Raw genomic sequence first — 21231 nt, forward strand, 5'->3', positions numbered from 1 at the left:
GAGGGAAGAAGGCTGGGTCTAACAAGGTTTATTTTCGCCTGTTTCCCTTGGCCTCATCTTCCTATCTGTGATAAGAATATTTTTCCTTCTGGTGTAGGTAGCACATCTCTCACATGAGAGTTTCATCTGAAATAGAAGGAAGGTCAGAGTGATCTTGTAGCAGCTGCTTTAAAAATGCCTTTAACTCAAAATAGCCAAAGAGGTACAAAGAGGTGCCAGAGAGGTACTTAAAAAAACACCCAGATTTGTTTACTTATTTGAAATGCAGAGTTCCAGAGACAGAAAGGAGAGAAGTCTTCCATCTGCTGGTTCCCTCCCCAAATGGCTGCAATGACCAGGGGCCTGGAACTCCATTCGGCTCTCCTACATGGGTTCGGGGGCCTAAGTGGTTGGGCCATCCTCCATTGCTTTCTCAGGCACCTTAGCAGGGAGCTGGATCAGAAGTGGAGCAGCCAGGATTGGAAGCAGCGCCTAAATGGGATGCCGGCACTGCAGGTGGCTTACTCGCTGCGCCACAGCCCTAGCTCCAAGAGGGGGAGGCACTTTGTAAAACTCCTTCAAGCAGATGCAACAAAATGAGGAGACAAAGGTGAGAATGGTGGCAGCAAGCTCAGTGTGTCAAGTCTCTCTCAGGAGGCAGCAGTAACAGGAAGGTAACCAAGCGGTATTTCTGTCATGGAGTTATCCTCTTAATTAAAAAAGTACCATGGAGTAAAGGGATTTCCAAAAACCTTTCATGGAAACTGGCTTAGTGTGAGTGATAATCCCTCAAGGCTCTTCACTCTGAGCCACCCACAGTGAGGCTTGGGTTCACGAGCAAGTTGGTGCTTACCTCGGACTTTAGATGCTGCTGTGTCTTTGCTGTCCCTATGCTCACAGAGCCTTTTTTTATTTTTAAATTTTTTTCTTTTAATTTATTTGGCAGGTAGAGTTACAGACAGTGAGAGAGAGAGAGAGACAGAGAGAAGGTCTTCCTTCTGTTGGTTCACTCCCGAAGTGGCTGCTACGGCTGGAGCTGCGCCGATCCGAAGCCAGGAGCTTCCTCCTGGTCTCCCATGTGGGTGCAGGGCCCAAGCACTTGGGCCATCCTCCACTGCCCTCCTGGGCCACAGCAGAGAGCTGGACTGGAAGAGGAGCAAGTGGGACTAGAACTGGCGCCCATATGGGATGCTGGCGCCGCAGGTGGAGTAACTAAGTGAGCCACGGCGCCGGCCCTCACGGAGCCTTTAAAAAAAAAATACTTATTTGAGGCCAGGTCTGGGGAAGGGAATGCAGAGAGTCAACCTACCTGCTGATTCATTCCCCAAAACTCTACCCCAATGGCAGGAACTATGCTGGGCCTCCCTGCCAAAGCTGGTAACACAAAGCAGGTGTCCCATGTGGGTGGCAGGAGCCCAATCATTTGAGCCATCAGTGCTGCCTCCCAGGGTCTGCATTAGCTGGAAGCTGGAGCTGGGAAGTGAACCAGGCTTTCTGGTGTGGGATGCAAGCCTGGTAGATGGTAGGCCAAATGCATGCCTCTCCCCATACTTGTGATTGATTACATTTGCCTGCTTTTGAGGACCTGTAATATGAATACTTGGTGGCTGAACGTAAAAAGGAGTAAGAAGAGATTAAAGCTGGAAATTCTGGGGGTCCGGGGCCTTTTTTGAAAGACTTATTCGAAAGGCAGAGTTACAGAGCAAGAGAGAGGGAGAGACAGAGAGAGATCTTCCATCCACTGGTTCACTCCGCAAATGGTCGCAACAGCCAGAGCTGGGCCAATTGGAGCCCAGGAGCTTCTTCCAGGTCTCCCATGTGGGTGCAAGGGCCGAAGCACTTGGGCCACCTCCACTGCTTTCCTGGGTGCGTAAGCAAGGAGCTGGATCAGAAGTGAAGTAGCCTGGACTCACAGGCACAGGGCTGTTTTAAAATGCAGGAGCCACAAGCCTCTCATGGCCACTCCTATCACCATGGGATTAAGTCTCTTTTTCACAGTCAGACATGCAGCTGGAGGGAGAGGGGTTTTAGAGAAAACCTAATGAATTCAAGAGCCATTTTTCTACAGGGGAAGAAACAGGCTCAGAGGAGGAGGAAAGGGTTTGCTTACTGTCACTGAGCTGGTAAAGGGGCAGGGAATTAAAGTCGGATTTCCTGCACCTGGGATCCTGGGCTGCGCTTGCCCAGCCTCCTAACAGTGAGGGGTACAGACTTCAGCAATTTGCAGAACGCCCGCTGGTTGTGACTGTGTTGGGGGCAGTGGTTGGGGAGCCGGCGTAGGTTTCTTGTCCCCGCGAGACCTGGCTGTAGGTTCATCGTCTCCAGTTTGAAAGAAGCCAACCGCCACAACAGCTCAGTCCTTACTCCTCTCTGGGATTTACTGTGATTGCTCCGAATCCAGTGTTCAGCTGACCCCCTCCTTCGGGCCTAACCCCTAGTGGCAGGCACTTCCTCGGAACACCTGCCCCCCGCGGACGCCTGCAAGCCCCAGCCCACCGAGGACTGGGTCCTGAAGCCGGGCCGGGGTAAATATATGGAGGCCACAGCCCCTCCCCCCCGCCCCCCTCCCTCCCGCCATAGTTCTGCTGTGGCACCTGCAGGAGGCAAGAGCCCTGTTCGCTCCAGAGGGCCCTCAGAACCCGGCCAGAAATCGATTTCTCAGCGAGGTACTGGGAGGGGCCAGTAAAAAGGCGTCGTGCCACTTCGCGCATCCAGATCCCCTCCCAGCCGGAGGTGCCAGAACCGATCTTCTAGGGGCTGGGGGTGGGAGGAAAGCACAGGTGGGCGGAGGTGCGTGCAGGTCCGCGTGGGCCGGTGGAGTTGGGCGGCGCGCAGGCGCACTGGGCCCCCTGGCCGGCTCCGGGCTCGCGGGTACAAAGAGCGCCGCGCAGTGCGGGGGCCGCCTTCGAGTCTCCGGGAGCTGCCCTGGGCTCCTCCGGTGCGCGCCGGCTCTCCGGTGCGCTTCCGTAGGGTTTTTGGGGCCCGCCCTCCTCCCCGAACTTCTCCGCCCTGGCGGTGGCCGCATTGCCTGGCGGCGCCTTGCGTTTCGGGGTTTAATTCTGGCGCTCGCCAGCCGGGCCGACTCCACCCCCTGCGCCCCGCCCCTGCCGAGCCCCGGAGCTGCAGCCGAGCTCCGGAGCAGCAGCCGAGCCTGGAGCGAGCGTCCGGCGCACCCGCAAGTTGGGAGCAGCGGTTGGAGGTGAGTGCCTCTCGGGACTGCGCTGCACCCCTTTCCCCGGCGGGGCCGGCCCGGGCAGGCATTACGGCTTGTGAGCTCCCCGGCCGGTCCCGGCAAACTTGGCGCACGGCGGCCGTGGCGGTGCCGGAGTTCAGCCCCTGCGGGCTCCTAGCGTCCGCGTTCCCCCGGCGGTTTCGGCGGCCCTCGGGAGGGGTTCGAGACGTTGCTTCTGCCCCGCTTCTGAGGACGCGAGCGCGGCGTATTCGGATCCCGGAGGCTGGCGGGAGGGTGCGGCGCCTGACGACCCCAAGCCGGGGCGCGCAGGTCCCTGGGTGCTTCTGGGCCCTTTTCAAGCCCGGCGTGGGTTGGGGCACCCTCTCTGAGGCGTCTCCGCTAAGTTGGATGCTTTGCTCTGCGGGAAGAGTGGCGGTCCCGATCCCTTTATGCTGCGTCCCAGAGCGGCAGGTGGCCTCGGGTCGCACTCAGCCAACCCCGGGATGGCTCCGACCCAAGTTGCAGGGGTCTGGAGGTGGGGGAGGGGTGCGGGAGCAACTGTGCCCGGTGCCTTTTGGGGACCGCGCAGCCCACTGGGCCGGCGTACGTTTCCGGAGGCTCCTTGGGGTCAGGGCAGGGCTGCACGCGTCTTGAGGTGGACGTGGTCTCTGAATGCCGCCGCGTCCCTGGCCCCCTCGCAAACACGCAGGGAGCCCCGTGTTCCCCGCAGCCGCCCCCCTTGACTCTCCATCCGCCTCCAGCCAAGTTCCCTGGGAACTTTGAGAGGCGCCTCTTGATGGCTGCGGCAGGTCGGCAGGAGCTGCGCCGCCGCGCGCACTGGTGACCTAGGGAGGCCTTGGCCGTGCTAGCGCTGCAGCGATCTATGGCGTCCCCCAGCGCTCGTCTGACTAACGAATTGTCTCTGAGACAGCAGGAAGGTGAGTCCGCCACGTTTGTAATCTTAAGCCCTTTAGCCCGTCTTCATGCCCTCACCACCTGAGCTGGGTGGAAATGGGGATCTGTTTGTTGACTTTTAAGTCCTGAGTTTATTCCATCTCCTCGTTTCGCCTTCCATCCAACTTTGCTAGGATGTGGAGTATTCCTACCTCTTACATATTGGTAAAATTGAAGAGGTTGGCTTTGTCGCTGTGGGTTAAAGTGTCTTATAACGGATGCTTACCTCCCAGATTGGGGTGTGTGGGCTTGATTCCCAGCTCTGGTTCCTGATGCAGCTTTCTGCCAGTGCGGACCCTGGGAGACAGTAGTGATGGCACAAGGACTTGGGTCCCTGCCAGCCACGTGGCAGATCTGGATTGAGTTCCTGGCACCGTCTTCAACCAGTCCCAGATACTGCAGGCATTGGGGGGTGAACCAGCAGATGGAGGAGCTCTCTTGCACTCTCAAATAAGTCCATCAAAGTTTAAAAAAAAATAAGGTGTAATACATAAATTTACTCTTTGATTCAGTGACTTTTACTATAGTCACACAATGATGCCATCATCACCACCATCTAATTCCTGAATGCTTTCATCACCTCCCCCCAAAACCATCCCGATCAGTGGTCCTTCCCCATTCCACCTCCTCCAGCCCTACTTCCACATTTGAATTTGGCCCCTTGGGACGTTTTTCCATGGTGTAGGTTGAATGAGACAGTAGAGATGATTAACTTGAGTCCTTTTTCTGTAGACAGATTTGGGAAAGAAAAATTCAGCCTGGACTGTTGTTTGGGGGAGGTGAGGAGGATGAAGAGGATGAAGGCAGAGCTGCTGGCAGGGGAATAATCATTGCCTTCAAAGACACAGATGGGGAATGCGTTTCATTCCCTTAGGGCACAGGTGTGCTTTTGGGCTCCTCAGCGCTCCTTGCCTGGTCCTCAGATCACCAGATTGGGGTTCTGCCTCAGCGACAGTGAGTTCTGGAGTGTGAGGATGTGCTGGGAATGAGGCTGTGCTGTTAGAGGAGTTGTGGGCTTTTAGAAAGTATTTGTAAAAATCGTTCAGACTAGGCCGGTGCTGCGGCTCACTAGGCTAATCCTCCGTCTAGCGGCGCCGGCACACCGGGTTCTAGTCCCGGTTGGGGCACTGGATTCTGTCCCGGTTGCCCCTCTTCCAGGCCAGCCCTCTGCTGTGGCCAGGGAGTGCAGTGGAGGATGGCCCAGGTGCTTGGGCCCTGTACCCCATGGGAGACCAGGAAAAGCACCTGGCTCCTGGCTCCTGCCATCGGATCAGCGCGGTGCGCCGGCCGCAGCGCGCCGGCCGCGGTGGCCATTGGAGGGTGAACCAACGGCAAAGGAAGACCTTTCTCTCTGTCTCTCTCTCTCACTGTCCACTCTGCCTGTCAAAAAAAAAAAAAATCGTTCAGACTGGCCCCGAGGAACGAACCCCTTGACAGCTGGCCACAGAAGCTGGTATGTTCAGGAGTAGGTTCCTTTCGTGGGCATCACCGTTTGTGCACATGTAGCTCTGTGAGTTGGTGTGGGGAGATATTATTAGCCCCGGGAGGAGGGAGCGGATGGGACAGGGTCTTATTGGAGGAAATGCCAGGGGTTAGGGAAGGTGCGGGGGGATGGCTGAAAGGGGCAGTGCCCATGGGTGCTGTTGCTAAGTAACTAAAGTAACTACAGTGCTAGCAGATTCGGAAGCAGTGTGTGGGTCTCAGGTGCACTTGATGTAGCCTTTGCATTACTTATAGAATTGTGTACGTTATAAAAATCCTAGTGAGCAGAATTGAAGTTATCCAAATGATGAATTAATTGCCACACTTCTCATTCATTCTGTAGTCAAAAACTCATGTTGGTTTCATAGTTCCAGGAAATGTTAGATCTGTTCTATGGGAAGCTTGGTTTATGCTATCAATTTTTTTAAAAAAATATTGATTTACTTGAAAGTCAGAGTTACACAGAGAATGTGAGGCAGAGAGGGCTTCCGTCCACTAGTTCACTCCCCAATTGGTGTCAACAGCCAGAGCTGCACCGATCCGAAACTAGGATCCAGGAGCTTCTTCTGGGTCTTTCCACGTGAGTGCAGGGGCCCAAGGACTTGGGCCATCTTCTGCTTTTCCAGGCCATAGCAGAGAGCTGGATTGGAAGTGGAGCAGCCGGGACTCGAACAGTCACCCATATGGGATGCTGGCACTGCAGGAGGTGGCTTTACCTGCTCCACCACAGCACTGGCACCAGTGATAACAATTTTTAAAAGTTTTTTTTAAACTTGATCATATTTGCACATCTTCAGTTTATACCTTCCCACATTGTTAAAGTAAATATGAACACATACCCAGTGTCCAGATCAAGGAACGGAACGTGGCCAGTGTGTAGCATCTACCCTCACTGCCATGTGTCACTTCATACTATTTTCCAGTCATCACTCCTCCATAGGATAACTGTAAGCCAAGCATAGGTTAGTTATGCATTTTTATGGACTTTATATATGCATGAAATGGTACACTGTGTATTTTGCATATAATTTTCTTCTCTCAACTAGGTTTTTTTTTTTTCCTTTTTAAAGATTTACTTATTTGAAAGTCAGAGTTAGAGAAGGAGAGGCAGAGAGAGAGAGGTCTTCCATCTGCTGGTTCACTCCCCAATTGGCTGCAATGACCTGAGCTGTGCTGATCCAAAGCCAGGAGCTTTTTCTGGGTCTCCGATGCAGGTTATGGGGAACTGAGGACTTGGGCCATCTTCCACTGCTTTCCCAGGCCATAGCAGAGAGCTGCATGGGAAGTGGAGCAGCCAGGACTAGAACCGGCACCCAATTGGGATGCTGGCACTGCAGGTGGTGGCTTTACTCACTACGCCACAGCGCCAGCCCCTCAAGTAGGTTTATAAGACTTAGTTTTGTGGTTGATTATGGCTATAGTTCCATCATTTTCTTTGTATAATATTTTATTTGATACCATGCCACAATTTATCCAGTCTAGAGTTGAAGGGGATCTGAGTAGTTTTCAGGTTTATCTATGACAGATCACATAATTTTGGACACTCTGGTACATGTCTTGATATATGTGAGCACATTTACATGGAGTATATAGTCAAGAGAATTTTAAACCAGTATTCAGTTTAGGAGATACTATCAAATAGAGGAGTTGGTTGGTTAGTGTGTACTTCTAGCTGTAGTATATTAGAATTCTTCCCTATCCTTTTTAAATTATAGAGACACTGGGGTTGACGTTGTCGCATAGCAGGTTAAACCACAGTCTGCAATGCCAACATCCCTTGTGGACACCAGTTTGAGTCCCAGCTGCTCCACTTCTGATCCAATTCCCTGCTAATGGCCTGGGAAAAGCAGCAGATGATGGCCCAACTCCTTGAGCTCCTGCCCCCATGGGGGAGAACTGGAAGAAGCTCTTGGCTCCTGCCTTCATCCTGGTCCAACCCTGGCCGATGTACCCATCTAGGGAGTGAACCAGCAGATGGAAGACCTCTCTCTCTGTTTCTATAACTATGACTTTCAGATAAATATAAAATTTAAAAAAAGTCTGTGGAAACAGATATAGTGAGAATTGGATAAATAGACAATGAAACCCACCTTTATCTCCCTGTTAACAGAATATAACTTGCAGTGCCTTTGTGTGTTCATATTTTTATGGAATGCCAATTATAATATTGAATTTTGTTATGTTTCTTAACATGGTATCTTAATATTGCTTTAGTTTCTGTGACTTTTTAAAAAGATTTATTTGAAAGGCAGAGCAACAGAGCGTGAGGGAGAGACAGAAAAAGAAAAGGAAATCTTTCACTCGCTGATCACATCTGCAAGGGATGGGGCCGTGTTGAAGCCCAGAACTCCATGCAGGTCTGCCATGTGGGATGATAAGAGTCCAAGAATTTGGGCAATTTTCCTCTTCCTTGCCAGGAACATAAGTGGGAAGCTTGATTGGAAATAGAGCAGCTAGGACTCAAACTAGACACTTGAGTAAGGGATGCCACTTTTGGGAGCTGTGGCTGACCCACTATGCCACACTGTCAGCCCCTTCTTGACTTTTTAATCCTTGCACTCATTCGCATGGTTGTGTTTTTAAGATTTTATTTACTTAAGGTAAAGTTACAGGGAGAAACAGAAAGGTCTTCCATTTGTTGATTCACTCCCCAAATGGCTGCAACAGCTGGAGCTGGGCCAATCCGAAGCCAGAAGCCAGGAGCTGCTTCCAGGTCTCATACCCGGGTACAGGGGCCCAAGCACTTATGCCATCTTCTGCTGCTTTCCTAGGCCACAGCAGAGAGCTGAGTCGTGAGAGGAGCAGCCAGGACTAGAACTGGTACCCATATGTGATGCTGGCACCACAGGAGGAGGATTAACCTACTGTACCACGGCGCCAGCCCTGTGCTTTCTTTTAATCATGATCATCACATTGTTGGAATGGTGTATTAATTTTTGGAATTTTACTGGAATATGTTTGCAAAAATAATCTTTGTGTAGTTTTCCCCTCTTTTTTAGGGGGTATTTAATAAGTTAGAGTTTTCCATTTTTATGGCCCTGGACCCTTCCTGTAAAGCTGGTGCCTACAGAGCTGAATTGTCCTTGGACCTATTATGCACTTGATTGAAGAAATCTTTAAGTTGCTAACATATTACCTGTTGGGTTTCATTTGCAATTTTGAAAGTAATAATAAGGTTGACCTTGATATCTTCTTTATAAATAGCATAAATTGAGCCTCTGTTGCAATTTCATTTACATTCACATACTGTATTTCTTCATGTGATACATTTTTCACATGTAATGAGCTAGGAGCTTTAGAGGATATAAGAGGGATCCTAGGGGCTGGTGCTGCGGCATAGTAGGCTAAGCCTCTGCCTGCCATGCCAGCATCCCATATGAGTGCTGGCTCGTGTCCTGGCTACTCCAGTTCTGATCCAGCTCCCTGCTGGTGGGAGAGCAGTTGAGGATGGTCCAAGTGCTTGGGCCCCTTTATGGACGTGGGAGACCCAGAGGAAGCTCCTGGCTGCTGACCTTGGTTCAGCCTGGCTCTGGCTTTTGCAGTCATTTCAGGAGTGAACCAATGGATGAAGACCTCTGTGTCTATAACTCGGCCTCTCAAACAAGTAACTAAATAAATCTTTAAGAGGGGATCATAGTATTAGTCTTTTTGGTTGTGGAAATGATGTATAAAAATCTAAAGTATCAGTTTATATACCTGGCAAAGGAGTGCTTAGTTTACTGAATAGATGTGAGGTGTGTTTTAAGATTGATTTACTTAAAAGGCAGAGGGATAGAGGGAAGGAGGGACAGGAGAGAGAGATTCTTCATCTTCTGGTTGGCTCCTTAAATGGCCATCGTGGATGGGGCTGGGCCAGGCTGAAGCCAGAAGCCCAGGAGCTCCATCCATGTCTCCCGTGTGGGTGGCAGGGAACCAAGGGCTTGGACCATCATCTGCTGCTTTCCCAGGTGCGTTAATAGGGAGCTGGATCAGAAACAGAGTAGTCGGGACTGGAACTGGCCCTGGGATATAGGTTGTGGGTGTTGTAAGCAGCACCTTAACCCACTGTGCCACGGTGCCAGCCTGTTTGTTTGGATTCTGTGGCAGAAGAGGTTTCTCTTGGCTGTGTGGTTAGGAGTGGCTTGCTCAAAAAGCATTCTCGTGTCAGGATGCACACCTCCTGCATCCGAGTCCCCAGGTGCAGTTCCCAGCGCAGGCTCCCGACTCCCATCCCCTGGCAGTGCAGGCTCTGGGAGGCAGACGGTGATGGCTGTAGTAATTGAATCCCTGCCACCCATATGGGAGACCTGGATTGAGATCCTGGCTTTGGTCCCTATACATCCCTGGTCATTGTGGGCATTTGGGGAGTGAACCAGTGGATGGAATCTCTGTCAAATAAATGAAGTCAGTTTTGTTTTCTATTTTTAAGTAAGCCTTGGGCTGGGCTTTATGGGGTCTTTAGTAATTGGCTAGGAGGCTACTACCTCAGCAGATAGAGAGGCTGCTGTACCATCTCAAGGGAAGACGGGAGCAGTGAGCAGGGCGAGTCCCGGTTGGCTATTCTGGAAAATAGGGGTGATGTGGGCTATGTTTCTGTTCTTGTCCTGGAAAATAAGTTAATGAAAATGCAGACCAACAGTTAGAGCTTTCTGGGGAGAAGGGTGTTTGATGCGTGCCAGTCAGCATCATGGGGTTTGATTGGGGACACTTGCCAAAGGTTAACATGCCATGGACTGCTTTTCTGGCCACATACAGCTCTTATTACTTCCCAGATATTACTACTTACTATTATTTCTTATTACTGCCTCAGATAGAATGCAGTGAGAATTTCTCTAAGGTGAGGGTTGCTACACCAGCTTTCATTTAGAATAAGCCAGTGTCGTTCAACTTTAGTTGTAAACAATAATTAAATTTCTGTTCCCAGATACAGTGCTCTCGTGGGGGAAATTCAGAGGCTTTCAGAGTTCATAGCGTGTGGGGAGGCCAAAGGATGGGACTACTGTGTACCTGGCTCATTCCGGGAAGGTAGGGGATGTCGAAACGAATGCTGAGTAGAGAGATCTGGGCGACCTGTGACCTTGGCCTTGCAGAATGTGCAGACGGGCATTAGAGTGGAGGACCTCGCTTTCAGCTCCGAGCTTTTGCAAAAGTCGGGCAGTAGGCAGTGCTGGTTGTGTGCTTGGAGACCCAGGTGAATGGCAGTTTGAGATTGTGTCCTTGTGCAGTCACTTGGGACTGTCAGACCAGCCTGTGATCCTTTTGGACACTGGAGCTCTGGACCCAGAGGGGCTGGTGAGAATCCTGCTTGGTGGCATGCTGTGTGACCTTTGGCACAGCTACTGAACCTTTCTGTGCCTCATTTTCCCATCTATGAAACAAGCATAATTAAAGCACCTCCCTTTTAGGGTTATTGTCAGCATTAAAAGAGTTACTACAAACTGTAATTGAGACGGCCATAAAAACTTCTCAGCCTAAACGAACTTAGAGTGGCTGGCCACAGCGAGTTCTAAACATGTTGCCTTTTGTGTCCTTACCTTTTAAATTTCTGAATTTAAACATTTCCAATATTCATATGTAGCCTGTTGGCATAATGCAAACAAAGACAGGGTTTTATTTTTTTTTTTAAAGAGTTATGTATTTATTTGAAAGTCAAAGTTACACAGAGAAGGAGAGGCAGAGAGAGGTCTTTTATCCGCTGGTTCACTCGCCATTGGCTGCAGCTGTTGGAGCTGTGCAGATCCAAAGCCAGGGGCTAGGAGCTTCCTCTGGGTCTCCCACCTGGGTACAGGGGCCCAAGGACTTGGGCCATCTTCTGTTGCTTTCCCAGGCCATAGCAGAGAGCTGGATGGGAAGTGGAGCAGCCGGGACTCGAACTGGCTCTCATATGGGATGCCGGCACTGCAGGAGGTGGCTTTACCTGCTATGCCACAGCGCCAGCCCCAAAATAAATGAAAGCTTAGATCCGTCACTCCTCTGATTCCAGTTACGCCACAGTTCCTTCTTGGGGTGATGACTGCTGTTTATTTTTAGTTCCCGGTGTTTTTTAGTGTCATACATTACTCCAACATTTAGTGGCTTAAAATTTTCCTGCTGTTAACAAATTCTGTGGCTCTGGGAATTCAGGCATAGCGTGGCTGGCTGGTTCTGTTCCTTGTGGTGTGGAGTGACGTTCCATGGAGGCAGCCAGCAGCGGAATGGGTGCATGTGGAGGGTTCAAGAAGGCTTTGCCCCCTCGTGTCTATGTGGCCATAGCTGGAAGCCTGGGCTCGGCACTCAACGTCGGCCACATTGGTGACTTCCTTTGGCCTCAGGGCAGCTTGAGCATGGTGGCTTCAGCTAGTTGGACTGCTGATGGGCGGGAGGCTTCCTCCATGTGTTCGTGAGGACTCTGCAGAGATGCAGCCAGCAAGATGTGTGTGTATGCAAATTGATGCAAGGAATTGGCTCGCAGAGTTCTGGGAGCCAGCTCGTCTGAAATGTGCAGTGTGGGCCCGCAGGTGGGGGCCACAGGCAGGCGATGGTATGGGTGCAGACTGAGACTGTCCTTTGGAGAGTTCCCTGCTGCTGAGGGAGGCCTGTCCTGATTGGAGGAGACCACCCGTGTGACATGTTGATGGTATCTGAAAATGACCTGTAAGCCAACACGTAAATTAACCGTCACCCTCCATGATGAGGACAATCAAAGGAACCCGCTGGGTGCACCATGGCCTTGTGTAATGTAGCCTCAGAAATGACCTGACTTGCTCTTTAACCACACTGTTGAGTTGGAGCAGTTGCCATGCCTGCTCAGAAGAAAGGGAAGGTTGTAGAACTGCTACCTGGGGGAGCGATGCCAGAGGGTTGCAAGAGTAGTACTTCCTGAATTACTTATTGGAAAGCCAGAATCACTGAGAGAAAGAGGTCTTCCACTCACTGGTTCACTCCTCAAATGGCCACAGTAGCCAGGGCTGGACCAGGCTGAGGCCAGGAGCCTGGAACTCGATCCCGGTATCCCACTTGGGCCATCTTCGGCTGCTTTCCCAGGTGCGTTAGCAGGGAGCTGGATTGGAAGGGGAGCTGCCGGGACTTGAAACAGCGCCCATATGGGATGGTGGCAGCAACTTAATCTGCCGAGCCACAATGCTGACCCCTAGACTTCTTTTAATAGAGCACAATCTGTACTTTATTTCACAAATTTGACAATAGCTTCCTGCTAAGGAAGAAATGGAATTTGTTACCTCACACCATTGTGACAAGTACTCATCAAGAACAGTTTTGTGTTTTATGAATAGAAGACTAATACACAGGCATGGGGCCGGCGCTGTGGCACAGCGGGTGGAGCCGCTGCCTGCAGTTCCGACATCCCATATGGGCGTCGGTTCAAGGCCCTGCTGCTCCACTTCTGAACGCTCTCTGCTGTGGCCTGGCAAGGTAGTGGAAGATGGTCCAAGTCCTTGGGCACCTGCACCGCAGGGGGACCTGGAAGAGGCTCCTGGCTTCAGATTGGCACAACTCTGGCCGTTGCAGCCACCTGGTGAGTGAACCAGTGGATGGAAGACCTCTCTCTCTCTCTCTCTCTCTCTCTCTCTGCCTCTCCTTCTCTCTATGTGTAACTCTGACTTTCAAATAAATCTTTAGTGAGTTTATATGTTGGATATTGGTCTTGGAATAGGATAGTTGGACCCTCAAGTTCCCTCAGGCTCGGTACTGCTGAAGGGTTTAATCGGCTTGTACTCTGAGCAGCGCTATGTCGAGTTCGTTGGTCCACATTCTCACCAGTGCTTGTTACTGTCTGTCTTTGTCCAATCTGGTGGATGTGTATGTAATTCCTCGGATGTCTAACGAAAACGCTTTAAGAAGGGCTGTCCTCTATGTGTTGTAGTACAGTGACGTAGAAAAGCTAAGCCAGTTAAATAACTCACCTGGAGACTTTGTTAGTTCTTCATGTGGTCTAGCATTTCTCTTTCTCCGTACTCTAAAGCTTCTTGTTTGTTTTTTTTCCCTTTTGTTGGGGGATGTATTTTGAGGTATTTACTTGTAATAAAATTTAAAGCATGGGATTTTTTGAGCAAATGCTACTGAGAATTAAGGTGTGGAGTGTAATTGAAGGCTGAAATCCTTCTCCCACTGTTCCAACTTTTAGGACTTGTAAAATCAAATGATGGATTTTTGTCTTTGTTACATTGGATAGGGGAATTTGTCAGTCATGCTCTGTGGTTGGCCAGGAATTAAATTTCTACATGAAAATGTAAAAAAATTGGCGATCCTGATGTGTACTCTTTAAAGGGAAATGGACTTCTCAGCCCAGGAGTAAGTAGGAAGTTGTGAAGTGTCAGTTGCAGAGCTGTGAGTTTGCCTTGTTTCTTGGAAAATGAAGGGAGGAGTCCTAGGAGGCTTCATAAACAGTGGAATAAGCGGTGTGTTTATTTCTGGTTGGGCTTTTGCAGTTTATTCCTTCAGTTTCTGTTCAGTGCACCTGTTTTGTCTGGCCGTTTTTAAGGATTCTAAGCATCTTTAATATGCAGCGTGTACCTGTCACCTCGCTGTGTCTTTGCATATGTGCTCTCTTCCCTTCGGTATTACTAAGGGCATTGTTAATCAAGGTGTAGACACCTTGTGTAGATTTTATTTTTCTAAGATTTATTTATTTATTTGAAAGGCACAGTTAAAGAGAGGCAGAGGCAGAGAGATAGAGAAGTCTTCCATGCACTGGTTCACTCCCCAAATGGCTGCAACTGTCCAAAGCCAGGAGCTTCTTCCAGGTTTCCCATGTGAGTGCAGGGGCCCAAGCACTTGGGCCATCCTCTGCTGCTTTCCTAGACCATAGCAGAGAGCTGGATTGGAAGTGGAGCAGCCAGGACTGGAACTGACGTAGCTTTGCCACAGTGCCAGCCCCACACCGTGTAGTTTTGAGTACCTGTCTGGTGCCTGTGGATGCTGTGTGGGCCTATTGGTTAGAAGGTGGAATCCAGGGTCACATAATGCTAATAGGCTTGGCAGAATCCAGGCTTCTGTCCTTGCAGGCAAAGTGAGATTTCTCTGCCTTCAGAGACACTGCACTTGAGAGCCCCTTTTAGAAGTTCAGTTCAGGGCTGGCGCCGCGGCTCACTAGGCTAATCCTCCGCCTTACAGCGCCGGCACACCGGGTTCTAGTCCCGGTCGGGGCGCCGGATTCTGTCCCGGTTGCCCCTCTTCCAGTCCAGCTCTCTGCTGTGCCTGGGAGTGCAGTGGAGGATGGCCCAAGTCCTTGGGCCCTGCACCCCATGGGAGACCAGGATAAGTACCTGGCTCCTGCCATCAGATCAGCATGGTGCGCCGGCCGCGGCAGCCATTGGAGGGTGAACCAACAGCAAAAGGAAGACCTTTCTCTCTGTCTCTCTCACTGTCCACTCTGCCTGTCCAAAAAAAAAAAAAAGTCCAGTTCAGGATTGGGAAGAGGAGGGCTTGCTGAATCCCCATCAAGGCAAGGAGGTGGGGACAGGGATGATTTGAAGCTTACTTAGTTCAATACCAAGTTTCTCAGCCTTGGCACATAGTTCAGTGACACTTGAGAGAAGCAGTGCAGGTACCTGCCTGCCAATGAAAGTTATTGTATGCATTGTTTTTACTTCTTACATAAAAGGAGCTCAAGGCTAGTTCCCTCATCAAGTCAGGTGAACTTGGTTGTGTATTGATGGTGGGGATGGCAGAGGACAGGGGTGTCCCCAAGGTGAGATCTGTGAGTGTTCCCAAGGCTTGGGATGTTCCCTGTTGGGTGGGAGTTGCAGGGTCGGGACTCTGGCTTGATGAGCAGCAGAGAGCTTTCTGTGACAAGGTCAGGTGGGAGGAGAGCAAATGGCTTGTACTTCCTAGGCATCCACAAGTGTGTTGAATGAATGTGTGTTATTTTATTGGTAGGGTCTGGAGGCTGTCAGTTGCTGTTGAAGTGGTTTAGGTGCCTTCTGTGTGGCACCTGTGCTTTAGGGGATAAGGAATTTTGTGTTTCTATTTATTTTTAGCCCTAGTGAGGTTTGACACCACTGCCAAGTGCGCACCTGAGTCTGGTTTGTGTTCTGGGTCACTTTCCCCCTGTTTTTCCTCTGAATGGAGAGCCAGGAGAGACCTAGAAGTTAGCTCCCAAGATTCGGTAGACCTGTTGTGTCAGGACAGCCTTGATCACCCTAGGCCAGTAGAGAAATAGTTTCTTTTTGTTTCCCTTTAGGTTGACGGGTAGCCAACCTCAGGAAGCAAAGGCTACTGTTGGGAGGCTCATGGGAAAGTAGGCGAGCTGAATCCAAAAGGCCTTTGTCCACCGTGCTCACTGTGCTCCTCACGCCTTCTGGAGAACACAGGTGTCGCCCAGAGACGGAAGTGAGAGTGCGGGCTCTGTTTTGCCTGTTTTGCAGAAGGGTGCCTGTGCCAGTTCACCTCTTGAGCTGGAGAATGAGGGCTAAGACCCTGGGGACTCTGAGAAGCCCAAAATAATTTGATAGAGTCTCTCAGTACGGTAGAAAAGCTGTCACTTTTCCCAGCTCTGACAACTTTGGTAGCCAGAGGAGGATACGCTACTTAAGGGCATTGGAGTTTATGTAGTTTCTAATCATTTTCTTGGGAGATTTATTCAAGGGAAAGTGTCACACACCCCTGGCCTCACAACCCATGTGACCAGGTAACGGAGCTCACCTGTGGACCAGGCTGTCTGTCTTCAGTGTTGACTCACGGCTGCGAGTCTCCTGTTGGCACCTGTGTTTAAGCTTGGGGGTAGGGGCACCGAACTGGCAGCTGCTGCACCCTGAGCATCTGCTTCTGTGACCCGGGGCAGCTGTTCCTTTCTCATTTCTAATTATTACTTTTTTAAAAGATTTTATTTTATTTATTGGAGAGGCATAGTTACGGACAGAGATAGAGACAGAGAGAAAGGTCATCCAACTAGTTCACTCTCCAAATGGCTAAGACTGCAGGGCTAGGAGCCAGGAATCTCCTCTGGGTCTCCCACATGGGTGCAGGGGCCCAAGCACCTGGACCATCTTCTACTGCTTGCCCAGGCCAGAGCAGAGAGCAGGATCGGAGGTAGTGTAGCCGGCACTTGAACTGGTGCCTATATAGGATGCTTTTACCATTTTTGTTTGAGCAAAGTAATCTCTTTCTGCCTGCAGAATGGGGAGAATGAGAGCGATAGCACAGAGAAACCGAGGATCAATGAGGTGATGGATGGGGGATACTTCAGTGAGCTTTATTGAAACTGGAATCACTCCAGAAGTACAGAATGACTTCCATTGGTTGTTTAGAAGGAAAGGGTTCTGGGGGCTGATGCTGTGGGGTAGTAGGTTAGGCCGCTGTCTGCTGCACTAGCATCCTATATGGGCACTGGTTCAAGTCTTGGCTGCTCCAGTTCCAATTCACCTCCCTGCTAATGGCCTGGGAAAGCAGTGGAAGGTGGCCGAAGTGCTTGGGTCCCTGCACTGACATGAGAAACCTAGAGGAAACTCTTGGATCCTGGCTTCCCCTGGCCATCTTCTGGCCATTGTGGCTGTGTGGGGAGTGAACCAGCGGATGGAAGACCTCTCTATTTCTCACTCTGTCTGTAACTCTGCCTCTCAAATAAAGAAATAATTTATTTTGAAAAAGGAGGGAGGGATTCTTGGTAATTGCTTGGCATGAGTCCAGGTTGGGGCACTTGTTGGAGGGACTGCGGTGGAGAAAGGTGAGATCATTCTTGGGATCCCAAAGTGGTGCCGTGAACATTCCCGGTGGGAAGTATCCAGAAGCACTGCTGATTTTTGCAGAGCTGTGGGGGAGCCTGCTCTGGAACTTATAATGGCTGATGGTGCAGACTGCTGGCCATTGGTAACAGTGTTTGCAAGGCACAGAGTGTGAATTCCCATGATAAACTATGGGCATGCTATTGGTTGTTCAGGTGGTCATTCCTTGCATCTGAAACTTGGAAGTAAGTGTAGTAACAGTGTATTAACTTATTCGGGGCTTACAGGAGTCTGCAAAGACATGGTTTCATTCATTTGATGTGGCTTACATGATTGGGCTGGGTAGACTCAGAGGGTTGGACCTGTGTCTCATAGCCATGTGTGCACACAGTAGCTCTTGTTCTCATATTCAGTGAAAGAACTTTGATTCAACAGTACAAGTTAAGAGTTAAAATGGCAAGACACAAAGAAGATATTTGTTGTATATGTCCAACAAGCAGCTTGTCCAGAAAATGTAGGGAACAACTAAATCAGTGAGTAAAGCAGAAAACCCCATTTTTTAAAAGTTCATTTATATGAAAGGTAGGGTTACACACAGACAGAGGAAGACAGATCTTTGAACCATTGGTTTGCTCTCCAAGTGTCTGCAGCAGCCAGGCCAGGCAGAAGCTAGGAGCTTCTTCTGGGTCTCACACGTGGGTGCAGGACCCAAGCACTTCTGCCGTCTTCCCTGCTTTTCCAGACACATCAGCAGGGAGCTGGATTGAAGTGGAGCAGCCGGGACTTGAACTGGCGCACACATGGGATGCTGGCGCTGCAGGCAGTGCTTTACCTGCTGCGCCACAGCACTGGCCCCAGAAATCCGTATTTTAAAACTGAGTGAAGGCCGGTGCCGCGGCTCAACAGGCTAATCCTCCGCCTAGCGGCGCCGGCACACTGGGTTCTAGTCCCGGTCGGGGCGCCGGATTCTGTCCCGGTTGCCCCTCTTCCAGGCCAGCTCTCTGCTGTGGCCCGGGAGTGTGGTGGAGGATGGCCCAAGTGCTTGGGCCCTGCACCCCATGGGAGACCAGGAGAAGCACCTGGCTCCTGCCATCGGATCAGCGCGGTGCACCGGCCGCGGCAGCCATTGGAGGGTGAACCAACGGCAGTGGAAAACCTTTCTCTCTGTCTCTCTCTCTCTGTCTCTCTCTCACTGTCCACTCTGTCAAAAAAAAAAAAAAAAAAAAAAAAAAAGTGAAAATGCGTTCAGCAGTCTTCAGGCAAAATACAAATCAAAACTGTAAAGTATTTATATATAACCACTTGAATGGCTAAAAATAAGACACAACAAAAGCTGATAACCAAATATCAGAGAGATGGAAAAGGTCAAATAGGTCAATTTCTCTCTCTCTCTCTTTTTTTTTTTTTTTTTTTTTGAGATTTACTTGAAAGTCAGAATTACACACAGAGAGGAAAGACAGGGAGGGAGGGAGGTGTTCCATCTGCTGGTTCACTCCCCAATTGGCCGCAACCGCTGGAGCTGCTTCCATCCTGGCTTCGGAGCTTCTTCTGGGTCTTCCCATGCGGGTGCAGGGGCCCAAGGACTTGGGCCATCTTCCATTGCTTTCCCAGGCCGTAGCAGAGAGCTGGATCGGAAGTGGAGCAGCTGGGTCTCAAACTGGTGCCCATATGGGATGCTGGCACTGGAGGTGGCGGCTTTACCCGCTCTGCCACAGTGCCGGCCAAGGTCAAATTCTAATTTACTGCTGGTGGAAGTGTAAATTGGTTTAAGCACTTTGGAAAACTGTTTGGAATTACCTGTTCATCCAGAGCAAACATTTCCTACTACTTAGCAGTTATATTCGTGAGTATACAAAGGTACTTCAAAAAGTTATTGGATTAAAAAAAAAGGATCAAAAGTAAGTTTATTTTGGTGCTAAAAACTTGAGAAACCCATACATAGTTTTTTCATAGTAGACCTTTTCCATGTCCTTTTTAAAGACCCTTTGGAACACTTGTGTCATTTGGGAATTATGGAAGAATTCTGTGAATGAGTGAAGACTCGCACCTTCTAGTCATACCCTGTGCCAAATCATAGGTAATGTCTCCAAGTTGGTATAAATTGGGCCATGCGATAGCCTTTCTGACGTGTTATGGTGTGGCTGACCTGTGGTGGAGAGAGCTGTGGGTCCCCACACTCGGAGCTTGTCAAGGCAGAGCCTAGCTTCACCATGTCTGTGTTCTGGGTGAGCTGTGGCCTGTGCTTCCATGGGGTTTTCCAGTGTTCTTTTGAACTGTTACTGGACACCTAGTAACTGTGCTCTTGTTACATTGGTTCCCTCTCTGGTAAAACCCTAACCCATTTCAATTCATAGTCTTTGCATGTAGCAAAATGGCAGCTTCATCCTAGCAAGGATTTTCGGTGTCTCTGAACTTCCAGCCTTGCCAAAACTTGCCACAAGTTGGTCAGAACTGATACTCAATAATTTTCCTTCAGAAATTAATGTTTTTCATTTTATTTATTTGAGAGTTGGAATTATAGTCAGAACGAGGGAGAAACAGATTCTCCACGTGGCCACGACGGCCAGAGCTGGGCCAACCCAATGCCAGGAGCTTCTTCCAGGTCTCACGTGCCAGTGCGGGGCCCCCAGGTACTTGGGCTGTCTTTCACTGCTTTGCCAGGCATGTTTGAAGGGAGCTGGACTGAAAGTGGAGAAGCCGGAACGTGAATGGTCCCCATACGGGATGCCAGCAACGCAGGCAGAGGCTTAGCCCACTACACCACAGCGTTGGCCCCTCCTTCAGAAATTAAGTAAATTCATGTATATATTCATCACAGTAATCGTGAGAGATGTCTTTAACTTTGGGTGGTATTTTTCTGTGGCTTCTTGGAAAAAGTTTAAGAGGCCTAGTAATTTCCTCAAGTTGTGTTTTAATTGATCCTGTGAGGAACTATTGACATCATCAAATCTTGGTAAGGTTTCAGGGACAGACTAATAATAAAAAAAAACCTGGAACGTTTTTTTCCCCCCCTTCTAAATGGGTTGTACATCCCATAAAATCTCAGACAATTACATTTCCTTATTTTGCCAGGAGACTGGTATGCCGGTTAGGTTTATAACCTTGATCTTGTTTGATCCCTGTCGGCTAGAGATTAATTACATGCTTGAGGAAGGGTGAGCTGTTGGACCTTGCCTGCTTTGAACCTACCATTGTTCTCCCCAAGGTCTTCTAAAGGTCAGCCACACAAGTAGCTCACACTGTCCCCCTCCCCTAAAGCAGATACTTGTAAGGTAATGCCTTTAATTAGAAAAGCAGAAGGCATATTCAGTTTATTGTATTTGTTATACAGGAGGTCAGCATGATCATTGACTCACTGACTGGGAGATTGGCACATCTGTGTGCCTTCTTTATAGTGTCCTAGGCACAAATGACAGCACTGATTGTTAGTCTTATTTATTTATTTGAAAGTCAGAGTTATGGGGGGAGGGAGACAGAGAGAGAGGGAGAGATCGATCTTGTACCTGCTGGTTCACTCCTCAGATGGCCACAGCAGCTGAGCTTCGTCCAGGCCCAAGCCAGGAGTCAGGAACTTTATCCAGGTCTCCCATATGGGTTCAGGAGTCAAAGGACGTGGGGCCATCCTTTGCCGCTTTCCCAGGCGTATTAGCAGGGAGCTGGATCAGAAGTGGAGCGGCCAGGACTCGAACTGGTGCCCATATGCTTTACCCGCTGAGCCACAGCTCCAGCCCCATAAATTAATATGGTTTTGACAGCCCATCAGAGGTGGGTGGTGCTGACGAGAAGGGTCGAGATGGAGCCTTTTGACACAAATAAAATTGACTGAGGTGTAGTCAACCTGCTATTTTCTTTTAAATCAAAGTTGCTGAGTTGCTGATAATATCCTTACTTGGAAACTTCCATTTCATAATTTAAAAAGTACAAAATCAGTGGCCAATTAGAATTGCATTATCTGTGAGGTCCAGAAGTTCAGTGCCTCGGCTGGTCGTTCACGATGTCCGTGTT

General features: G+C 49.8%; 1 protein-coding gene across 5 annotated transcripts in view; it reads left to right on the forward strand.

Annotated features, from left to right (window-relative positions):
- The first annotated feature begins 2866 nt into the window (after positions 1-2866).
- The window catches only part of KANK1 (KN motif and ankyrin repeat domains 1), a 217281-nt gene continuing 198916 nt past the window's right edge, over positions 2867-21231 (forward strand). For 2 of the 5 annotated variants that reach the window (XM_070051193.1, XM_070051222.1), the window contains exon 1: positions 2867-3178. The gene's annotated coding sequence lies outside the window, so the exon portion shown is untranslated. Of the gene's footprint in view, positions 3179-3808; positions 4090-21231 lie in introns of those variants that run through there. The other 3 variants (XM_070051244.1, XM_070051231.1, XM_070051216.1) reach the window with 3 other exon arrangements.

This window comes from Oryctolagus cuniculus, chromosome 1 (genome assembly GCF_964237555.1).
Source record: "Oryctolagus cuniculus chromosome 1, mOryCun1.1, whole genome shotgun sequence".
NCBI classification, from domain to species: Eukaryota; Metazoa; Chordata; class Mammalia; order Lagomorpha; family Leporidae; genus Oryctolagus; species Oryctolagus cuniculus.